This window comes from Prunus avium, chromosome 8, assembly GCF_965620075.1.
Source record: "Prunus avium chromosome 8, drPruAviu1.hap1.1, whole genome shotgun sequence".
Lineage (NCBI taxonomy): Eukaryota > Viridiplantae > Streptophyta > Magnoliopsida > Rosales > Rosaceae > Prunus > Prunus avium.
In genome coordinates, this window is record NC_142291.1 from 10690089 (window position 1) to 10707195 (window position 17107).

The following is a 17107-nucleotide window of genomic DNA, read 5'->3' on the forward strand; positions in this document are numbered from 1 at the left end:
CAACGGGGTGATGTAGGACAGATGGCGTAAGTTATTGGAGAGGAGCTGGACCGACGCGCGTGCAACGGCAAATCGGGCAAACCGCTGATCTGGGCTCCGACCTCAGAATTGGGCCCACGAACCGTCGATTCGAAGGCAACGGCGTCGCGAGTAAAACTCATTGCGTCGCCATGAGTCGTGGGCTTTTTCGGGCATCCGACGTCGTTTACTAGCCCGAAATCCAGTTTTTGAAGTTTTTGGTAACTGTGTTATTTTCCTATTTTAATTCCTTCGTTAATCCTAGGCTTTCTAGGAGTATTTAATCATAGTGTGCTCCGATTGTCACGCTGCTCCACGGGGTCGTGATAAAACAAAGACATCCAGATGAATAAGATGACGGAAAGCAAACGCCCACGACAATTGAAACGTCAACAAGGCAAAAAAAGAAGGGATGCAACACGAGGACTTCCCAGGAGGTCACCCATCCTAGTACTACTCTCGCCCAAACTCGCTTAATTTCGGAGTTCTGATGTGATCCGGTGCATGTGAGTTGGTATGATCGCATCCGTCAGCTTATAACGCCTAAAAGTATATAAGCCACGTTTGAGCCATGCCATATGACCATGGGTTGGCTATCCAACGCCCCCCGCATGAAATGGCATGGCCTGTCAGGCCTTGTCGTCGCCACCCCTACCATGTGTCGCGCGCAGGCCTGCCGAACTGCCGGTTCCGATCGGCTGTGGGGCCTACCTTACGCTAATTGAACCAAAACAAAAAAAAACAAAAAAACTGACAACGTTAAGAACAACCCCAATAATTTCGGCAGTGGGCGTCGAGTCCTGTTGTTTTTTCGCTTTCGTTCGTTTGCGGTGCCCGGTTAATTGGAGACGAGCTCAACGGGGTGATGTAGGACAGATGGCGTAAGTTATTGGAGAGGAGCTGGACCGACGCGCGTGCAACGGCAAATCGGGCAAACCGCTGATCTGGGCTCCGACCTCAGAATTGGGCCCACGAACCGTCGATTCGAAGGCAACGGCGTCGCGAGTAAAACTCATTGCGTCGCCATGAGTCGTGGGCTTTTTCGGGCATCCGACGTCGTTTACTAGCCCGAAATCCAGTTTTTGAAGTTTTTGGTAACTGTGTTATTTTCCTATTTTAATTCCTTCGTTAATCCTAGGCTTTCTAGGAGTATTTAATCATAGTGTGCCCCGATTGTCACGCTGCTCGACGGGGTCGTGATAAAACAAAGACATCCAGATGAATAAGATGACGGAAAGCAAACGCCCACGACAATTGAAACGTCAACAAGGCAAAAAAAGAAGGGATGCAACACGAGGACTTCCCAGGAGGTCACCCATCCTAGTACTACTCTCGCCCAAACTCGCTTAATTTCGGAGTTCTGATGGGATCCGGTGCATGTGAGTTGGTATGATCGCATCCGTTAGCTTATAACGCCTAAAAGTATATAAGCCACGTTTGAGCCATGCCATATGACCATGGGTTGGCTATCCAACGCCCCCCGCATGAAATGGCATGGCCTGTCAGGCCTTATCGTCGCCCCCCCTACCATGTGTCGCGCGCAGGCCTGCCGAACTGCCGGTTCCGATCGGCTGTGGGGCCTACCTTACGATAATTGAACCAAAACAAAAAAAAACAAAAAAACTGACAACGTTAAGAACAACCCCAATAATTTCGGCAGTGGGCGTCGAGTCCTGTTGTTTTTTCGCTTTCGTTCGTTTGCGGTGCCCGGTTAATTGGAGACGAGCTCCACGGGGTGATGTAGGACAGATGGCCTAAGTTATTGGAGAGGAGCTGGACCGACGCGCGTGCAACGGCAAATCGGGCAAACCGCTGATCTGGGCTCCGACCTCAGAATTGGGCCCACGAACCGTCGATTCGAAGGCAACGGCGTCGCCAGTAAAACTCATTGCGTTGCCATGAGTCGTGGGCATTTTCGGGCATCCGACGTCGTTTACTAGCCCGAAATCCAGTTTTTGAAGTTTTTGGTAACTGTGTTATTTTCCTATTTTAATTCCTTCGTTAATCCTAGGCTTTCTAGGAGTATTTAATCATAGTGTGCCCCGATTGTCACGCTGCGCCACGGGGTCGTGATAAAACAAAGACATCCAGATGAATAAGATGACGGAAAGCAAACGCCCACGACAATTGAAACGTCAACAAGGCAAAAAAAGAAGGAATGCAACACGAGGACTTCCCAGGAGGTCACCCATCCTAGTACTACTCTCGCCCAAACTCGCTTAACTTCGGAGTTCTGATGGGATCCGGTGCATGTGAGTTGGTATGATCGCATCCGTTAGCTTATAACGCCTAAAAGTATATAAGCCACGTTTGAGCCATGCCATATGACCATGGGTTGGCTATCCAACGCCCCCCGCATGAAATGGCATGGCCTGTCAGGCCTTGTCGTCGCCCCCCCTACCATGTGTCGCGCGCAGGCCTGCCGAACTGCTGGTTCCGATCGGCTGTGGGGCCTACCTTACGATAATTGAACCAAAACAAAAAAAAACAAAAAAACTGACAACGTTAAGAAAAACCCCAATAATTTCGGCAGTGGGCGTCGAGTCCTGTTGTTTTTTCGCTTTCGTTCGTTTGCGGTGCCCGGTTAATTGGAGACGAGCTCCACGGGGTGATGTAGGACAGATGGCGTAAGTTATTGGAGAGGAGCTGGACCGACGCGCGTGCAACGGCAAATCGGGCAAACCGCTGATCTGGGCTCCGACCTCAGAATTGGGCCCACGAACCGTCGATTCGAAGGCAACGGCGTCGCCAGTAAAACTCATTGCGTTGCCATGAGTCGTGGGCTTTTTCGGGCATCCGACGTCGTTTACTAGCCCGAAATCCAGTTTTTGAAGTTTTTGGTAACTGTGTTATTTTCCTATTTTAATTCCTTCGTTAATCCTAGGCTTTCTAGGAGTATTTAATCATAGTGTGCCCCGATTGTCACGCTGCGCCACGGGGTCGTGATAAAACAAAGACATCCAGATGAATAAGATGACGGAAAGCAAACGCCCACGACAATTGAAACGTCAACAAGGCAAAAAAAGAAGGGATGCAACACGAGGACTTCCCAGGAGGTCACCCATCCTAGTACTACTCTCGCCCAAACTCGCTTAATTTCGGAGTTCTGATGGGATCCGGTGCATGTGAGTTGGTATGATCGCATCCGTTAGCTTATAACGCCTAAAAGTATATAAGCCACGTTTGAGCCATGCCATATGACCATGGGTTGGCTATCCAACGCCCCCCGCATGAAATGGCATGGCCTGTCAGGCCTTGTCGTCGCCCCCCCTACCATGTGTCGCGCGCAGGCCTGCCGAACTGCCGGTTCCGATCGGCTGTGGGGCCTACCTTACGATAATTGAACCAAAACAAAAAAAAACAAAAAAACTGACAACGTTAAGAACAACCCCAATAATTTCGGCAGTGGGCGTCGAGTCCTGTTGTTTTTTCGCTTTCGTTCGTTTGCGGTGCCCGGTTAATTGGAGACGAGCTCCACGGGGTGATGTAGGACAGATGGCGTAAGTTATTGGAGAGGAGCTGGACCGACGCGCGTGCAACGGCAAATCGGGCAAACCGCTGATCTGGGCTCCGACCTCAGAATTGGGCCCACGAACCGTCGATTCGAAGGCAACGGCGTCGCCAGTAAAACTCATTGCGTTGCCATGAGTCGTGGGCTTTTTCGGGCATCCGACGTCGTTCACTAGCCCGAAATCCAGTTTTTGAAGTTTTTGGTAACTGTGTTATTTTCCTATTTTAATTCCTTCGTTAATCCTAGGCTTTCTAGGAGTATTTAATCATAGTGTGCCCCGATTGTCACGCTGCGCCACGGGGTCGTGATAAAACAAAGACATCCAGATGAATAAGATGACGGAAAGCAAACGCCCACGACAATTGAAACGTCAACAAGGCAAAAAAAGAAGGGATGCAACACGAGGACTTCCCAGGACCAAAACAAAAAAAAACAAAAAACTGACAACGTTAAGAACAACCCCAATAATTTCGGCAGTGGGCGTCGAGTCCTGTTGTTTTTTCGCTTTCGTTCGTTTGCGGTGCCCGGTTAATTGGAGACGAGCTCCACTGGGTGATGTAGGACAGATGGCGTAAGTTATTGGAGAGGAGCTGGACCGACGCGCGTGCAACGGCAAATCGGGCAAACCGCTGATCTGGGCTCCGACCTCAGAATTGGGCCCACGAACCGTCGATTCGAAGGCAACGGCGTCGCGAGTAAAACTAATTGCGTTGCCATGAGTCGTGGGCTTTTTCGGGCATCTGACGTCGTTTACTAGCCCGAAATCCAGTTTTTGAAGTTTTTGGTAACTGTGTTATGTTCCTATTTTAATTCCTTCGTTAATCCTAGGCTTTCTAGGAGTATTTAATCATAGTGTGCCCCGATTGTCACGCTGCGCCACGGGGTCGTGATAAAACAAAGACATCCAGATGAATAAGATGACGGAAAGCAAACGCCCACGACAATTGAAACGTCAACAAGGCAAAAAAAGAAGGGATGCAACACGAGGACTTCCCAGGAGGTCACCCATCCTAGTACTACTCTCGCCCAAACTCGCTTAATTTCGGAGTTCTGATGGGATCCGGTGCATGTGAGTTGGTATGATCGCATCCGTTAGCTTATAACGCCTAAAAGTATATAAGCCACGTTTGAGCCATGCCATATGACCATGGGTTGGCTATCCAACGCCCCCCGCATGAAATGGCATGGCCTGTCAGGCCTTGTCGTCGCCCCCCCTACCATGTGTCGCGCGCAGGCCTGCCGAACTGCCGGTTCCGATCGGCTGTGGGGCCTACCTTACGATAATTGAACCAAAACAAAAAAAAACAAAAAAACTGACAACGTTAAGAACAACCCCAATAATTTCGGCAGTGGGCGTCGAGTCCTGTTGTTTTTTCGCTTTCGTTCGTTTGCGGTGCCCGGTTAATTGGAGACGAGCTCCACGGGGTGATGTAGGACAGATGGCGTAAGTTATTGGAGAGGAGCTGGACCGACGCGCGTGCAACGGCAAATCGGGCAAACCGCTGATCTGGGCTCCGACCTCAGAATTGGGCCCACGAACCGTCGATTCGAAGGCAACGGCGTCGCCAGTAAAACTCATTGCGTTGCCATGAGTCGTGGGCTTTTTCGGGCATCCGACGTCGTTCACTAGCCCGAAATCCAGTTTTTGAAGTTTTTGGTAACTGTGTTATTTTCCTATTTTAATTCCTTCGTTAATCCTAGGCTTTCTAGGAGTATTTAATCATAGTGTGCCCCGATTGTCACGCTGCGCCACGGGGTCGTGATAAAACAAAGACATCCAGATGAATAAGATGACGGAAAGCAAACGCCCACGACAATTGAAACGTCAACAAGGCAAAAAAAGAAGGGATGCAACACGAGGACTTCCCAGGACCAAAACAAAAAAAAACAAAAAAATCGGCAGTGGGCGTCGAGTCCTGTTGTTTTTTCGCTTTCGTTCGTTTGCGGTGCCCGGTTAATTGGAGACGAGCTCCACTGGGTGATGTAGGACAGATGGCGTAAGTTATTGGAGAGGAGCTGGACCGACGCGCGTGCAACGGCAAATCGGGCAAACCGCTGATCTGGGCTCCGACCTCAGAATTGGGCCCACGAACCGTCGATTCGAAGGCAACGGCGTCGCGAGTAAAACTAATTGCGTTGCCATGAGTCGTGGGCTTTTTCGGGCATCTGACGTCGTTTACTAGCCCGAAATCCAGTTTTTGAAGTTTTTGGTAACTGTGTTATGTTCCTATTTTAATTCCTTCGTTAATCCTAGGCTTTCTAGGAGTATTTAATCATAGTGTGCCCCGATTGTCACGCTGCGCCACGGGGTCGTGATAAAACAAAGACATCCAGATGAATAAGATGACGGAAAGCAAACGCCCACGACAATTGAAACGTCAACAAGGCAAAAAAAGAAGGGATGCAACACGAGGACTTCCCAGGAGGTCACCCATCCTAGTACTACTCTCGCCCAAACTCGCTTAACTTCGGAGTTCTGATGGGATCCGGTGCATGTGAGTTGGTATGATCGCATCCGTTACCTTATAACGCCTAAAAGTATATAAGCCACGTTTGAGCCATGCCATATGACCATGGGTTGGCTATCCAACGTCCCCCGCATGAAATGGCATGGCCTGTCAGGCCTTGTCGTCGCCACCCCATCCATGTGTCGCGCGCAGGCCTGCCGAACTGCCGGTTCCGATCGGCTGTGGGGCCTACCTTACGATAATTGAACCAAAACAAAAAAAAACAAAAAAACTGACAACGTTAAGAACAACCCCAATAATTTCGGCAGTGGGCGTCGAGTCCTGTTGTTTTTTCGCTTTCGTTCGTTTGCGGTGCCCGGGTAATTGGAGACGAGCTCCACGGGGTGATGTAGGACAGATGGCGTAAGTTATTGGAGAGGAGCTGGACCGATGCGCGTGCAACGGCAAATCGGGCAAACCGCTGATCTGGGCTCCGACCTCAGAATTGGGCCCACGAACCGTCGGTTCGAAGGCAACGGCGTCGCGAGTAAAACTCATCGCGTTGCCATGTGTCGTGGGCTTTTTCGGGCATCCGACGTCGTTTACTAGCCCGAAATCCAGTTTTTGAAGTTTTTGGTAACTGTGTTATTTTCCTATTTTAATTCCTTCGTTAATCCTAGGCTTTCTAGGAGTATTCATGTTAAAACAAAGACATCCAGATGAATAAGATGACGGAAAGCAAACGCCCACGACAATTGAAACGTCAACAAGGCAAAAAAAGAAGGGATGCAACACGAGGACTTCCCAGGAGGTCACCCATCCTAGTACTACTCTCACCCAAACTCGCTTGACTTCGGAGTTCTGATGGGATCCGGTGCATGTGAGTTGGTATGATCGCATCCGTTAGCTTATAACGCCTAAAAGTATATAAGCCCCGTTTGAGCCATGCCATATGACCATGGGTTGACTATGCAACGCCCCCCGCATGAAATGGCATGGCCTGTCAAGCCTTGTCGTCGCCACCCTTACCATGTGTCGCGCGCAGGCCTGCCGAACTGCCGGTTCCGATCGGCTGTGGGGCCTACCTTACGATAATTGAACCAAAACAAAAAAAATAAAAAAAACTGACAACGTTAAGAACAACCCCAATAATTTCGGCAGTGGGCGTCGAGTCCTGTTGTTTTTTCGCTTTCGTTCGTTTGCGGTGCCCGGTTAATTGGAGACGAGCTCCACGGGGTGATGTAGGACAGATGGCGTAAGTTATTGGAGAGGAGCTGGACCGACGCGCGTGCAACGGCAAATCGGGCAAACCGCTAATCTGGGCTCCGACCTCAGAATTGGGCCCACGAACCGTCGATTCGAAGGCAACGGCGTCGCGAGTAAAACTCATAGCGTTGCCATGAGTCGTGGGCTTTTTCGGGCATCCGACGTTGTTTACTAGCCCGAAATCCAGTTTTTGAAGTTTTTGGTAACTGTGTTATTTTCCTATTTTAATTCCTTCGTTAATTCTAGGCTTTCTAGGAGTATTTAATCATAGTGTGCCCCGATTGTCACGCTGCGCCAAGGGGTCGTGATAAAACAAAGACATCCAGTTGAATAAGAGGACGGAAAGCAAACGCCCACGACAATTGAAACGTCAACAAGGCAAAAAAAGAAGGGATGCAACACGAGTACTTCCCAGGAGGTCACCCATCCTAGTACTACTCTCACCCAAACTCGCTTGACTTCGGAGTTCTGATGGGATCCGGTGCATGTGAGTTGGTATGATCGCATCCGTTAGCTTATAACGCCTAAAAGTATATAAGCCACGTTTGAGCCATGCCATATGACCATGGGTTGGCTATCCAACGCCCACCGCATTAAATGGCATGGCCTGTCAGGCCTTGTCGTCGCCACCCCTACCATGTGTCGCGCGCAGGCCTGGCGAACTGCCGGTTCCGATCGGCTGTGGGGCCTACCTTACGATAATTGAACCAAAACAAAAAAAAACAAAAAAACTGACAACGTTAAGAACAACCCCAATAATTTCGGCAGTGGGCGTCGAGTCCTGTTGTTTTTTCGCTTTCGTTCGTTTGCGGTGCCCGGGTAATTGGAGACGAGCTCCACGGGGTGATGTAGGACAGATGGCGTAAGTTATTGGAGAGGAGCTGGACCGACGCGCGTGCAACGGCAAATCGGGCAAACCGCTGATCTGGGCTCCGACCTCAGAATTGGGCCCACGAACCGTCGATTCGAAGGCAACGGCGTCGTGAGTAAAACTCATTGCGGTGCCATGAGTCGTGGGCTTTTTCGGGCATCCGACGTCCTTTACTAGCCCGAAATCCAGTTTTTGAAGTTTTTGGTAACTGTGTTATTTTCCTATTTTAATTCCTTCGTTAATCCTAGGCTTTCTAGGAGTATTTAATCATAGTGTGCCCCGATTGTCACGCTGCGCCACGGGGTCGTGATAAAACAAAGACATCCAGATGAATAAGATGACGGAAAGCAAACGCCCACGACAATTGAAACGTCAACAAGGCAAAAAAAGAAGGGATGCAACACGAGGACTTCCCAGGACCAAAACAAAAAAAAACAAAAAAACTGACAACGTTAAGAACAACCCCAATAATTTCGGCAGTGGGCGTCGAGTCCTGTTGTTTTTTCGCTTTCGTTCGTTTGCGGTGCCCGGTTAATTGGAGACGAGCTCCACTGGGTGATGTAGGACAGATGGCGTAAGTTATTGGAGAGGAGCTGGACCGACGCGCGTGCAACGGCAAATCGGGCAAACCGCTGATCTGGGCTCCGACCTCAGAATTGGGCCCACGAACCGTCGATTCGAAGGCAACGGCGTCGCGAGTAAAACTAATTGCGTTGCCATGAGTCGTGGGCTTTTTCGGGCATCTGACGTCGTTTACTAGCCCGAAATCCAGTTTTTGAAGTTTTTGGTAACTGTGTTATGTTCCTATTTTAATTCCTTCGTTAATCCTAGGCTTTCTAGGAGTATTTAATCATAGTGTGCCCCGATTGTCACGCTGCGCCACGGGGTCGTGATAAAACAAAGACATCCAGATGAATAAGATGACGGAAAGCAAACGCCCACGACAATTGAAACGTCAACAAGGCAAAAAAAGAAGGGATGCAACACGAGGACTTCCCAGGAGGTCACCCATCCTAGTACTACTCTCGCCCAAACTCGCTTAACTTCGGAGTTCTGATGGGATCCGGTGCATGTGAGTTGGTATGATCGCATCCGTTACCTTATAACGCCTAAAAGTATATAAGCCACGTTTGAGCCATGCCATATGACCATGGGTTGGCTATCCAACGTCCCCCGCATGAAATGGCATGGCCTGTCAGGCCTTGTCGTCGCCACCCCTACCATGTGTCGCGCGCAGGCCTGCCGAACTGCCGGTTCCGATCGGCTGTGGGGCCTACCTTACGATAATTGAACCAAAACAAAAAAAAACAAAAAAACTGACAACGTTAAGAACAACCCCAATAATTTCGGCAGTGGGCGTCGAGTCCTGTTGTTTTTTCGCTTTCGTTCGTTTGCGGTGCCCGGGTAATTGGAGACGAGCTCCACGGGGTGATGTAGGACAGATGGCGTAAGTTATTGGAGAGGAGCTGGACCGATGCGCGTGCAACGGCAAATCGGGCAAACCGCTGATCTGGGCTCCGACCTCAGAATTGGGCCCACGAACCGTCGGTTCGAAGGCAACGGCGTCGCGAGTAAAACTCATCGTGTTGCCATGTGTCGTGGGCTTTTTCGGGCATCCGACGTCGTTTACTAGCCCGAAATCCAGTTTTTGAAGTTTTTGGTAACTGTGTTATTTTCCTATTTTAATTCCTTCGTTAATCCTAGGCTTTCTAGGAGTATTCATGTTAAAACAAAGACATCCAGTTGAATAAGATGACGGAAAGCAAACGCCCACGACAATTGAAACGTCAACAAGGCAAAAAAAGAAAGGATGCAACACGAGTACTTCCCAGGAGGTCACCCATCCTAGTACTACTCTCGCCCAAACTCGCTTAACTTCGGAGTTCTGATGGGATCCGGTGCATGTGAGTTGGTATGATCGCATCCGTTAGCTTATAACGCCTAAAAGTATATAAGCCACGTTTGAGCCATGCCATATGACCATGGGTTGGCTATCCAACGCCCCCCGCATGAAATGGCATGGCCTGTCAAGCCTTGTCGTCGCCACCCTTACCATGTGTCGCGCGCAGGCCTACCGAACTGCCGGTTCCGATCGGCTGTGGGGCCTACCTTACGATAATTGAACCAAAACAAAAAAAACAAAAAAACTGACAACGTTAAGAACAACCCCAATAATTTCGGCAGTGGGCGTCGAGTCCTGTTGTTTTTTCGCTTTCGTTCGTTTGCGGTGCCCGGTTAATTGGAGACGAGCTCCACGGGGTGATGTAGGACAGATGGCGTAAGTTATTGGAGAGGAGCTGGACCGACGCGCGTGCAACGGCAAATCGGGCAAACCGCTGATCTGGGCTCCGACCTCTGAATTGGGTCTACGAACCGTCGATTCGAAGGCAATGGCGTCGCGAGTAAAACTCATTGCGATGCCATGAGTCGTGGGCTTTTTCGGGCATACTCGCAAGTGCACGAACCGTTGGTAGTATAGCATATGTAAGTGCGAGGTCGATTCCACAGGGATTGGTGATTGAATGATCCAATTTAGTTTCCCTACACAAAATAGAAACAAAAACAAAGAACATAAAACAAGGAAGAAAGAAATAAGTAACTCAAGCAAATAAGTTCCCAAGTTCAATTTAGATTAATGGATTGATTCTAGCTAAAGTATGATTAAGCCATGGTGTGTGGTCATAACCTTGTGTTCCTAATTCCCTAATTTGATCATTTGTTGTCTAACCTAAAATTAAGCATTAGGAACCCATTAAGCATAGAAGAACAATTTAAACAACCAAGCATGTATCTAATCCCTGTTGTCGAATGTCCATACATACTCTTCCTATTCATAGTTCAATTCGAATTAAAGTATGGTGTCTACTCTTAATTCAAACCAAGATAGCTAACATGCAAGCCTAAATGGTGATCAATCATTCAAACTAGCATATTAACTTATAAGCATAATGAATAAGAACAAAAATCATAATTGAAACTTGGAAACTAATCAAACTTGAAACTAAAGAAAAGAATTTACATAACAATGAAAATTAAAGTAGAACTTGGAAAGACTTAAAGGAAAATTTCAGCACAAAGATCTCATTATAACAATTGAAAACTAGAAAGAGAAACTAAGAGAATTTGAGGGAGAGAAGGGAAGGGAGCTCTAGAGAAGTGTTTGAGAGCTCCCCCCCTTGGGGTGTGTTTACAAGCTTAGAGAACTTCCCTATTTATAGGCCTAGGGGAAGTGAAAATCTGAATTCAATATGGCTAATGCATACAACACTTGTTTTATAAAATCTGAAATGGTTGATGCACTTGTATTAGAAAATCTAAATTGGGTGATGCACTTGTATTAGAAAATCTTGAATTGGTTGATGCACTTCACCAATAGATCCCACCAGCAGCCCTAGCTCATCTTCATGTCACCATGACCAAGCTTCCAACCAGAAATGATAGCTCATACCTAGCTCACCATGACCAAGCATCCAACCAGCACATGCTGAGGTCAACATGACCAGCAACTTCAAGGGCTTACAACTTGGGCTTCTCTTAATCAAATTAGGACTTTAAGCACTCGAAATTGAAGTTCAGAATGTCCTCTTTCCAGCCATATGTTATGTGGGCCAATCCAAGGTCGGAGGAAGAAGTTAAGGCCGAAACAAATTGCTAACTCATTTTCCGCGCTGATAAGATCCATCCTGAGCATGGTTCTGTGTTTGCTAGGTAACGGACTCCAGATTTATCCAATGGGGCTGAATTTTGGATATGTTATAGTACACACCAATTGGAACAACTTTCATGAAGAATGTGGCCTCATTAGAGCTATTTAGGTGGTTGAAACAAAGCTTGCAATATGACCTACGGAACTGGACTGGCAGGGGGCTGTAGCCAAAATGAGTTTGTCTTTAAGCTCTTCATCCATTCATCCAAATTAGGCCTTAACATGCTTGAATTGCATGAATTATGCTCTCTAAAGCCATCATTATTACCTAAAGCTCAATGAACTGAAAGATAAACACAAAAAGGATTAAAAGCATAAGTTTAACTCAAAAACATAACCAAATCATAAGCTAGAAGGGTACAAAATGATATACAATTATGAACCGATCAAATACCCCCAAACCTAGATTTTGCTAGTCCTCGAGCAAAACAACACAAAACAAAGTTAAAAACAAAACAAGAAGTTAACTAGACCACTTTGGTAGGTAACTCGATTGCATTGAGCGAATGCAACAAGCCTTTAAACCTCTAGGCATCCCTAGTAGGAGGAGTTGTGTCTCCTGAGGGTTTAACAGATACGATACCCACAAACGTTTTTCTAACTCTACAAAACAAAATGGTTAGAAAACTTAATAAATTTGTTAGTCCTTAAGCAAAAACAAAAACAAAAATAATTACAAAAACAAAAACAAAAATAAAAGAAATAAAAATAAAACTCAAAACAATCTTTCCGAACATTTTCTGAAGAGAAATGACTCATGCACATGACTCAAAAATTTTAACAATAAAAACTCAATTTTAGACATTATTTACAAGGCGGCAAAGTTCAAAACATAACATGTTCAAAGTGTATTAGTGTGATAGCCAAATGCAACAAATTCCCCAATCTTAGTTTTCACACAATTTCAAAAATCATACAAAGCACAAATTCAACTTCAAATCTCACCAAAGTTGTCCTCTCACAAATGAATCACTCAGAAGAGGGCTATAATGCAACACTCAGTTATAAACATGAGATTAGAGTTAAACCATAAAGACTTAACTCGAAATAGAAAGATGAAGAACTTGCATTAATATGATCTCAAGAAGGATGCCAAACACTTAAAAGTAAGAAAATGCATGCAATTCAACCATATGACATTTAAGATCAATTTAGGTCTTTATTATAGGTTGTAATGGGGCCAAGGGTGTAAGGTGAGTGAGAAATGAAAGGTATGGATAATACAAAGTCCAAGGAACTCAAAATGTAAGAGCATAAAATAATTGTTTACAAGACTTCGAATCATCACGATTAGATTTTTTTCTTTTACATGATCAAAACTCCTTATACCTTCATTTACATTGATTCAAACTCCTTTCCAAACACCAAATTATTTTGAAGGCCCAAAAATGAAACCCAAAAATGAAATTTCATTCAACCACCACTTAATCACAATTTTTTCTCTTTTCTTTTCTTTTCTTTCACCAATTGAGTGAATTTTTTTTTTCTTCTTTATGTAATATCCCTTCCCAAACTTAGCATGAAAAACACATCCGAATTAGAGCTCATGAGTTCCTTAGAAAGGTAAATTCTTGTTTTTCGGGCTAAGGCGAGGAAATATAATTGGTAAAATGAAAGAAAAGGTTTACATGTAGGCTCAAAATGGTTAACAATGGAAAATCATGCTTAAGCATGCATAAGGTTAGCTTGAAAGGCACAAACGATCCAAAGAGGGCCTTAATATCACTTCTTAAATGTCATGAAATCAAATTGCATAAGAATTAATGACTTTTAAGTGTTCAACCAAATCAATGAATAATGAGATCAAACAACAACTTTGATGACAAGAAAATAAGAGTATGTGTATAACACTCATGAAATGAAGCACAAGGCTCAAAAGCTCACATTTATGGTTATATAAGTCTAATTTATGCTTGATACAATTCTTTGGGTCATGCAAATCCTTTAATTGGAGAATTATGAAACAAATGGCAAGTGCAAAGAAGGTTTCGAACATATCATGCTAGAACGATGCCAAATTAATCAATTAATTAAATTTTTTTTTTTTTACAATAAAAATTTACAAGGAAAAAAAAATAAAAAAAAAATAAAATTCAATTTTCATTTAAGTCATGCAAACATTTATCACAATCTCATCAAATGTGTTCGGAAAGTGAATAAAATCAAAATCAAAATCAAAATCAAAATCAAAATAAAAGCAAGACTTAACAAAATAAAAAAATAAAAACAAGCAAATAAAAAAAAATTTAAATTAAATTAAGGAAAAACCAATTTTACATGCTAAACTCCAATACCCCCAAACCTAGAAATGAACATTGTCCTCAATGTTTAAAAATTAGCCACAAACAATGTCATAACAACAAATGAAAGGTATTAAAGCAAATAAAAAAAAATCACAAAATCACAAAAGAAAACAAAAACAAAATAATTATAAAATAAAAATTACAACACAAACAAACAAAAAAAAAAAAATGAAACAGTAAACCCTAATCACACAATTCTGAAACCCAAAAAAATTTTGAAGCCCAAAGCCCACAATTTCGAAACACAAACCACGGTGAATTTAACCCACTTTGAAACCCAAACTAAAGTGAAACCCGACCCACAATTTGTTTTCAATTCCGGCTTTTTATTATTATTTAGTTTTGTAAAAACAAACTATCGAACCGTGATTAGCAACACAAAGAGCGGGATTTTAACATGGGTCATGATGTCTCGGTTCAGTGTAAGGGACCAACAGACAAGGCGAGACACGTGTCGACGCATAGAGGCGCCGCAGACTCCACAAGCAAAAATTACGGGCTCATGGAAAGGCGCGAAGACTTTACTGAACGCGTTCGTTCAGAAAAGACACGTCGTGATAAATGAGTTGGGTATGGTTGGAAGGCGAGAAGGTTGTGGGACTCAGGGAATGCTGGAGATTCAGAAAATGCTCAGATGCTGTAATGGCTAGGGTTTGTCAAAGACTAAGTCTATAAGAAAGGGTGAAAAAAAAAAACGCAAACTCAGAAACACACAAAAGAGAAAAGAAAGAAAGAAGAAAAGAGAGTGAGAAATCAAATGGCCTCTAACTACCCATTTTCGTTGGATCTCAACCTAGCTCCACCGACTCAGACACGAGGCCAAGCAGCGGCACCAGTATGGATGCCCTACTTTGCTTCCGCACGGGGGCCTGTGACAGTAACTGACTCAATACTCCTGGACAACGATGTTGCCATTGGAGTGGCTAGAAATTTAGTGACTCCTAAAGATATACGTGTTCTGGGGACAAGGGATGACAACCGGGTCGTGAGCGATGCCCTAGCACTGAGCGTGCAGAGTACGGCAACAGTCGCAAGTTTGGGTCATCGCCTACTTGCGAAGTCCCATGAGGTAGAGGTGCTGAAAGGTCAGTTGGCGGTGGAGCGAAGTATGGTTGAGGAGTGTCAGACTGCTATAAAAAGCTTGAAAAGGGAGAGGTCAAGGATAGTGGAGGTGAATCGACACCAGCTAGAAGTATTGCGGGACGAGAATAAAAACCTATCAAAAATGGTAGAGTTGTACTCTCGCGACATGCGAAAACAGCTGGAGGACCTAGACCGACCGGGTAAACGCAAACAAGCAGATCGCGAGAGTAGTTACGCTCAAGCTAAGATTGCGATCTTTGGGAGCTCAAGTGATGAGCCCCAAGAAGCTGTGCGTGAAGCCCCGGAAGAGGACAGCCAGAGGGCCAAACTCAAAGCTCCAATGGTCGAGACACCAAGCACCGAGAAGAAATGATTTCCTACTGCATTATTGTTGTTTTTGTATTTTCGTTATTTTGTTTCGGAAATAAAAGAGTAAGGTTGCAGAAAGAAAAAGAAAAAGAAAAAGAAAACACACTTCCCAACTAAAATAAAACAAAGACGACAAACGGAAAAGAAAACACATTTCCCTAACTAAAATAAGACAAAGATGATAGCCGAAAGGGAAAGGCAAAAACACAAAGCACTAGAAAATGAAAGTAACGGGCAAAAACATTAAACACCAGAAAACACGGAGGAAAAAAAAAAAAAAAGTAAAGTAAAGGTGCTCCCCCTTGAAGCGATTAGGTCGAGCATGCCCGGGAAATCCGAAATGGTGTTGGCTCTCTCTCATCAGTATATGTCTATTTAAACCACACCTCTGCAAGCGGATGATACCCAGCATTTCTTCCTGCAACTCAAGGAAAAACATCAAAAAATCCATAAACAGAAAAAAAAAAATGGCATCCTCATGCACTCACCTTGATGATCTCAACCTTGAGCTCTCACTTGCACCACCGAATGCCCAGACAAGGGCTCCTCCAAACACTGTCTTTCCAAACTCTTCATATCATCACGGCACGGCCTCAAACTTTGCTGAGGCAATACCGAACTTTTCTGAGGCACTGTCGAACAGAGCAGTGCTGCTAGGAGGCATGATTAGCAGCAAGCTCACTCCGACAGATCATCTGCATGTGGCACAGAGGTCTGATAAGGCAGCGGTAGAGGAGTCCCACAATTTAACTGTGCTCCACGCGGTCTCCGCTACCAATTTGGGCATGCGATTACTGGCGAGGACAAGAGAGTGTGCCGCGATGAGCGAGGAAATAGCTTCCTTGAAGGCTATGGTGGCGGACTTGCAGAAGCGGCTCGACTGTGCCATTCAGCACGTGGAAGCACTGCAGAGAAAAAATGAGGACCATGTGGAGCTGCTGCAGATTCTACAAGTGCGAGAAAATAGAGGCAAGCCATGATGATGATGAAGATGAAGAAGAAGAAGAAGAAGAAGAAGTTTTTTTTTTTTTTTTTTTTTTTTTTTGGGTTTGTTTTTTTGTTTTTAATGCAGCGTTTGAAATAAAAATGTGTTTTAACACTCAGAAATAAACTAACTAACCATACCACGTAAATAAATAAATAAACTAACATAACAAAACAAAAACAGAAACAAAACAAAAACAAAGACTCAACAGAAAAGAAAACAAAGAAAATAAAGAAAACTTAATTTAAAAACACACGAATATACAAGCAACTCACGGATGACCAGTTAAGGGCCTCAGAAAACACAGCCAGGGGATCCGGGAAGGTTGGAGGGGTCACAATGGTCCCGCTTAAAACCCAAACTTCTTAGACACCGAAGGTGTCGCCTAAAGAACTCCTAGACACTGTATTAACGGAAGTGCTCACTGGGGTTACCATAAGTCGGCTCATATGAAAAATCTTTTTTTTTTTTTAATTTTAAAATTTTTAAGATAAGAAATAAAAACAAATTAAGATAAAATGAAACAACAAACCATAAATGAAAATGAA

General features: G+C 44.9%; 10 non-coding genes across 10 annotated transcripts; all 10 read right to left on the reverse strand.

Annotated features, from left to right (window-relative positions):
• Positions 1-427: 427 nt before the first annotated feature.
• LOC148292126 (5S ribosomal RNA) lies at positions 428-546 on the reverse strand. Its single transcript, XR_015827047.1, has one exon. It is a non-coding gene; the product is annotated as a 5S ribosomal RNA (ribosomal RNA).
• Positions 547-1300: 754 nt separating this feature from the next.
• LOC148292127 (5S ribosomal RNA) lies at positions 1301-1419 on the reverse strand. Its single transcript, XR_015826922.1, has one exon. It is a non-coding gene; the product is annotated as a 5S ribosomal RNA (ribosomal RNA).
• Positions 1420-2173: 754 nt separating this feature from the next.
• LOC148292128 (5S ribosomal RNA) lies at positions 2174-2292 on the reverse strand. The gene has a single exon (XR_015827657.1). It is a non-coding gene; the product is annotated as a 5S ribosomal RNA (ribosomal RNA).
• A 754-nt stretch (positions 2293-3046) lies between these two features.
• On the reverse strand, positions 3047-3165 carry LOC148292129 (5S ribosomal RNA). The gene has a single exon (XR_015826923.1). It is a non-coding gene; the product is annotated as a 5S ribosomal RNA (ribosomal RNA).
• A 1336-nt stretch (positions 3166-4501) lies between these two features.
• On the reverse strand, positions 4502-4620 carry LOC148292130 (5S ribosomal RNA). Its single transcript, XR_015826924.1, has one exon. It is a non-coding gene; the product is annotated as a 5S ribosomal RNA (ribosomal RNA).
• Positions 4621-5927: 1307 nt separating this feature from the next.
• On the reverse strand, positions 5928-6046 carry LOC148292131 (5S ribosomal RNA). The gene has a single exon (XR_015827532.1). It is a non-coding gene; the product is annotated as a 5S ribosomal RNA (ribosomal RNA).
• Positions 6047-6759: 713 nt separating this feature from the next.
• Positions 6760-6878, reverse strand: LOC148292132 (5S ribosomal RNA). Its single transcript, XR_015826971.1, has one exon. It is a non-coding gene; the product is annotated as a 5S ribosomal RNA (ribosomal RNA).
• Positions 6879-7632: 754 nt separating this feature from the next.
• Positions 7633-7751, reverse strand: LOC148292133 (5S ribosomal RNA). The gene has a single exon (XR_015827007.1). It is a non-coding gene; the product is annotated as a 5S ribosomal RNA (ribosomal RNA).
• Positions 7752-9088: 1337 nt separating this feature from the next.
• On the reverse strand, positions 9089-9207 carry LOC148292134 (5S ribosomal RNA). The gene has a single exon (XR_015827533.1). It is a non-coding gene; the product is annotated as a 5S ribosomal RNA (ribosomal RNA).
• Positions 9208-9920: 713 nt separating this feature from the next.
• LOC148292135 (5S ribosomal RNA) lies at positions 9921-10039 on the reverse strand. Its single transcript, XR_015827673.1, has one exon. It is a non-coding gene; the product is annotated as a 5S ribosomal RNA (ribosomal RNA).
• Between the last annotated feature and the right edge of the window lie 7068 nt (positions 10040-17107).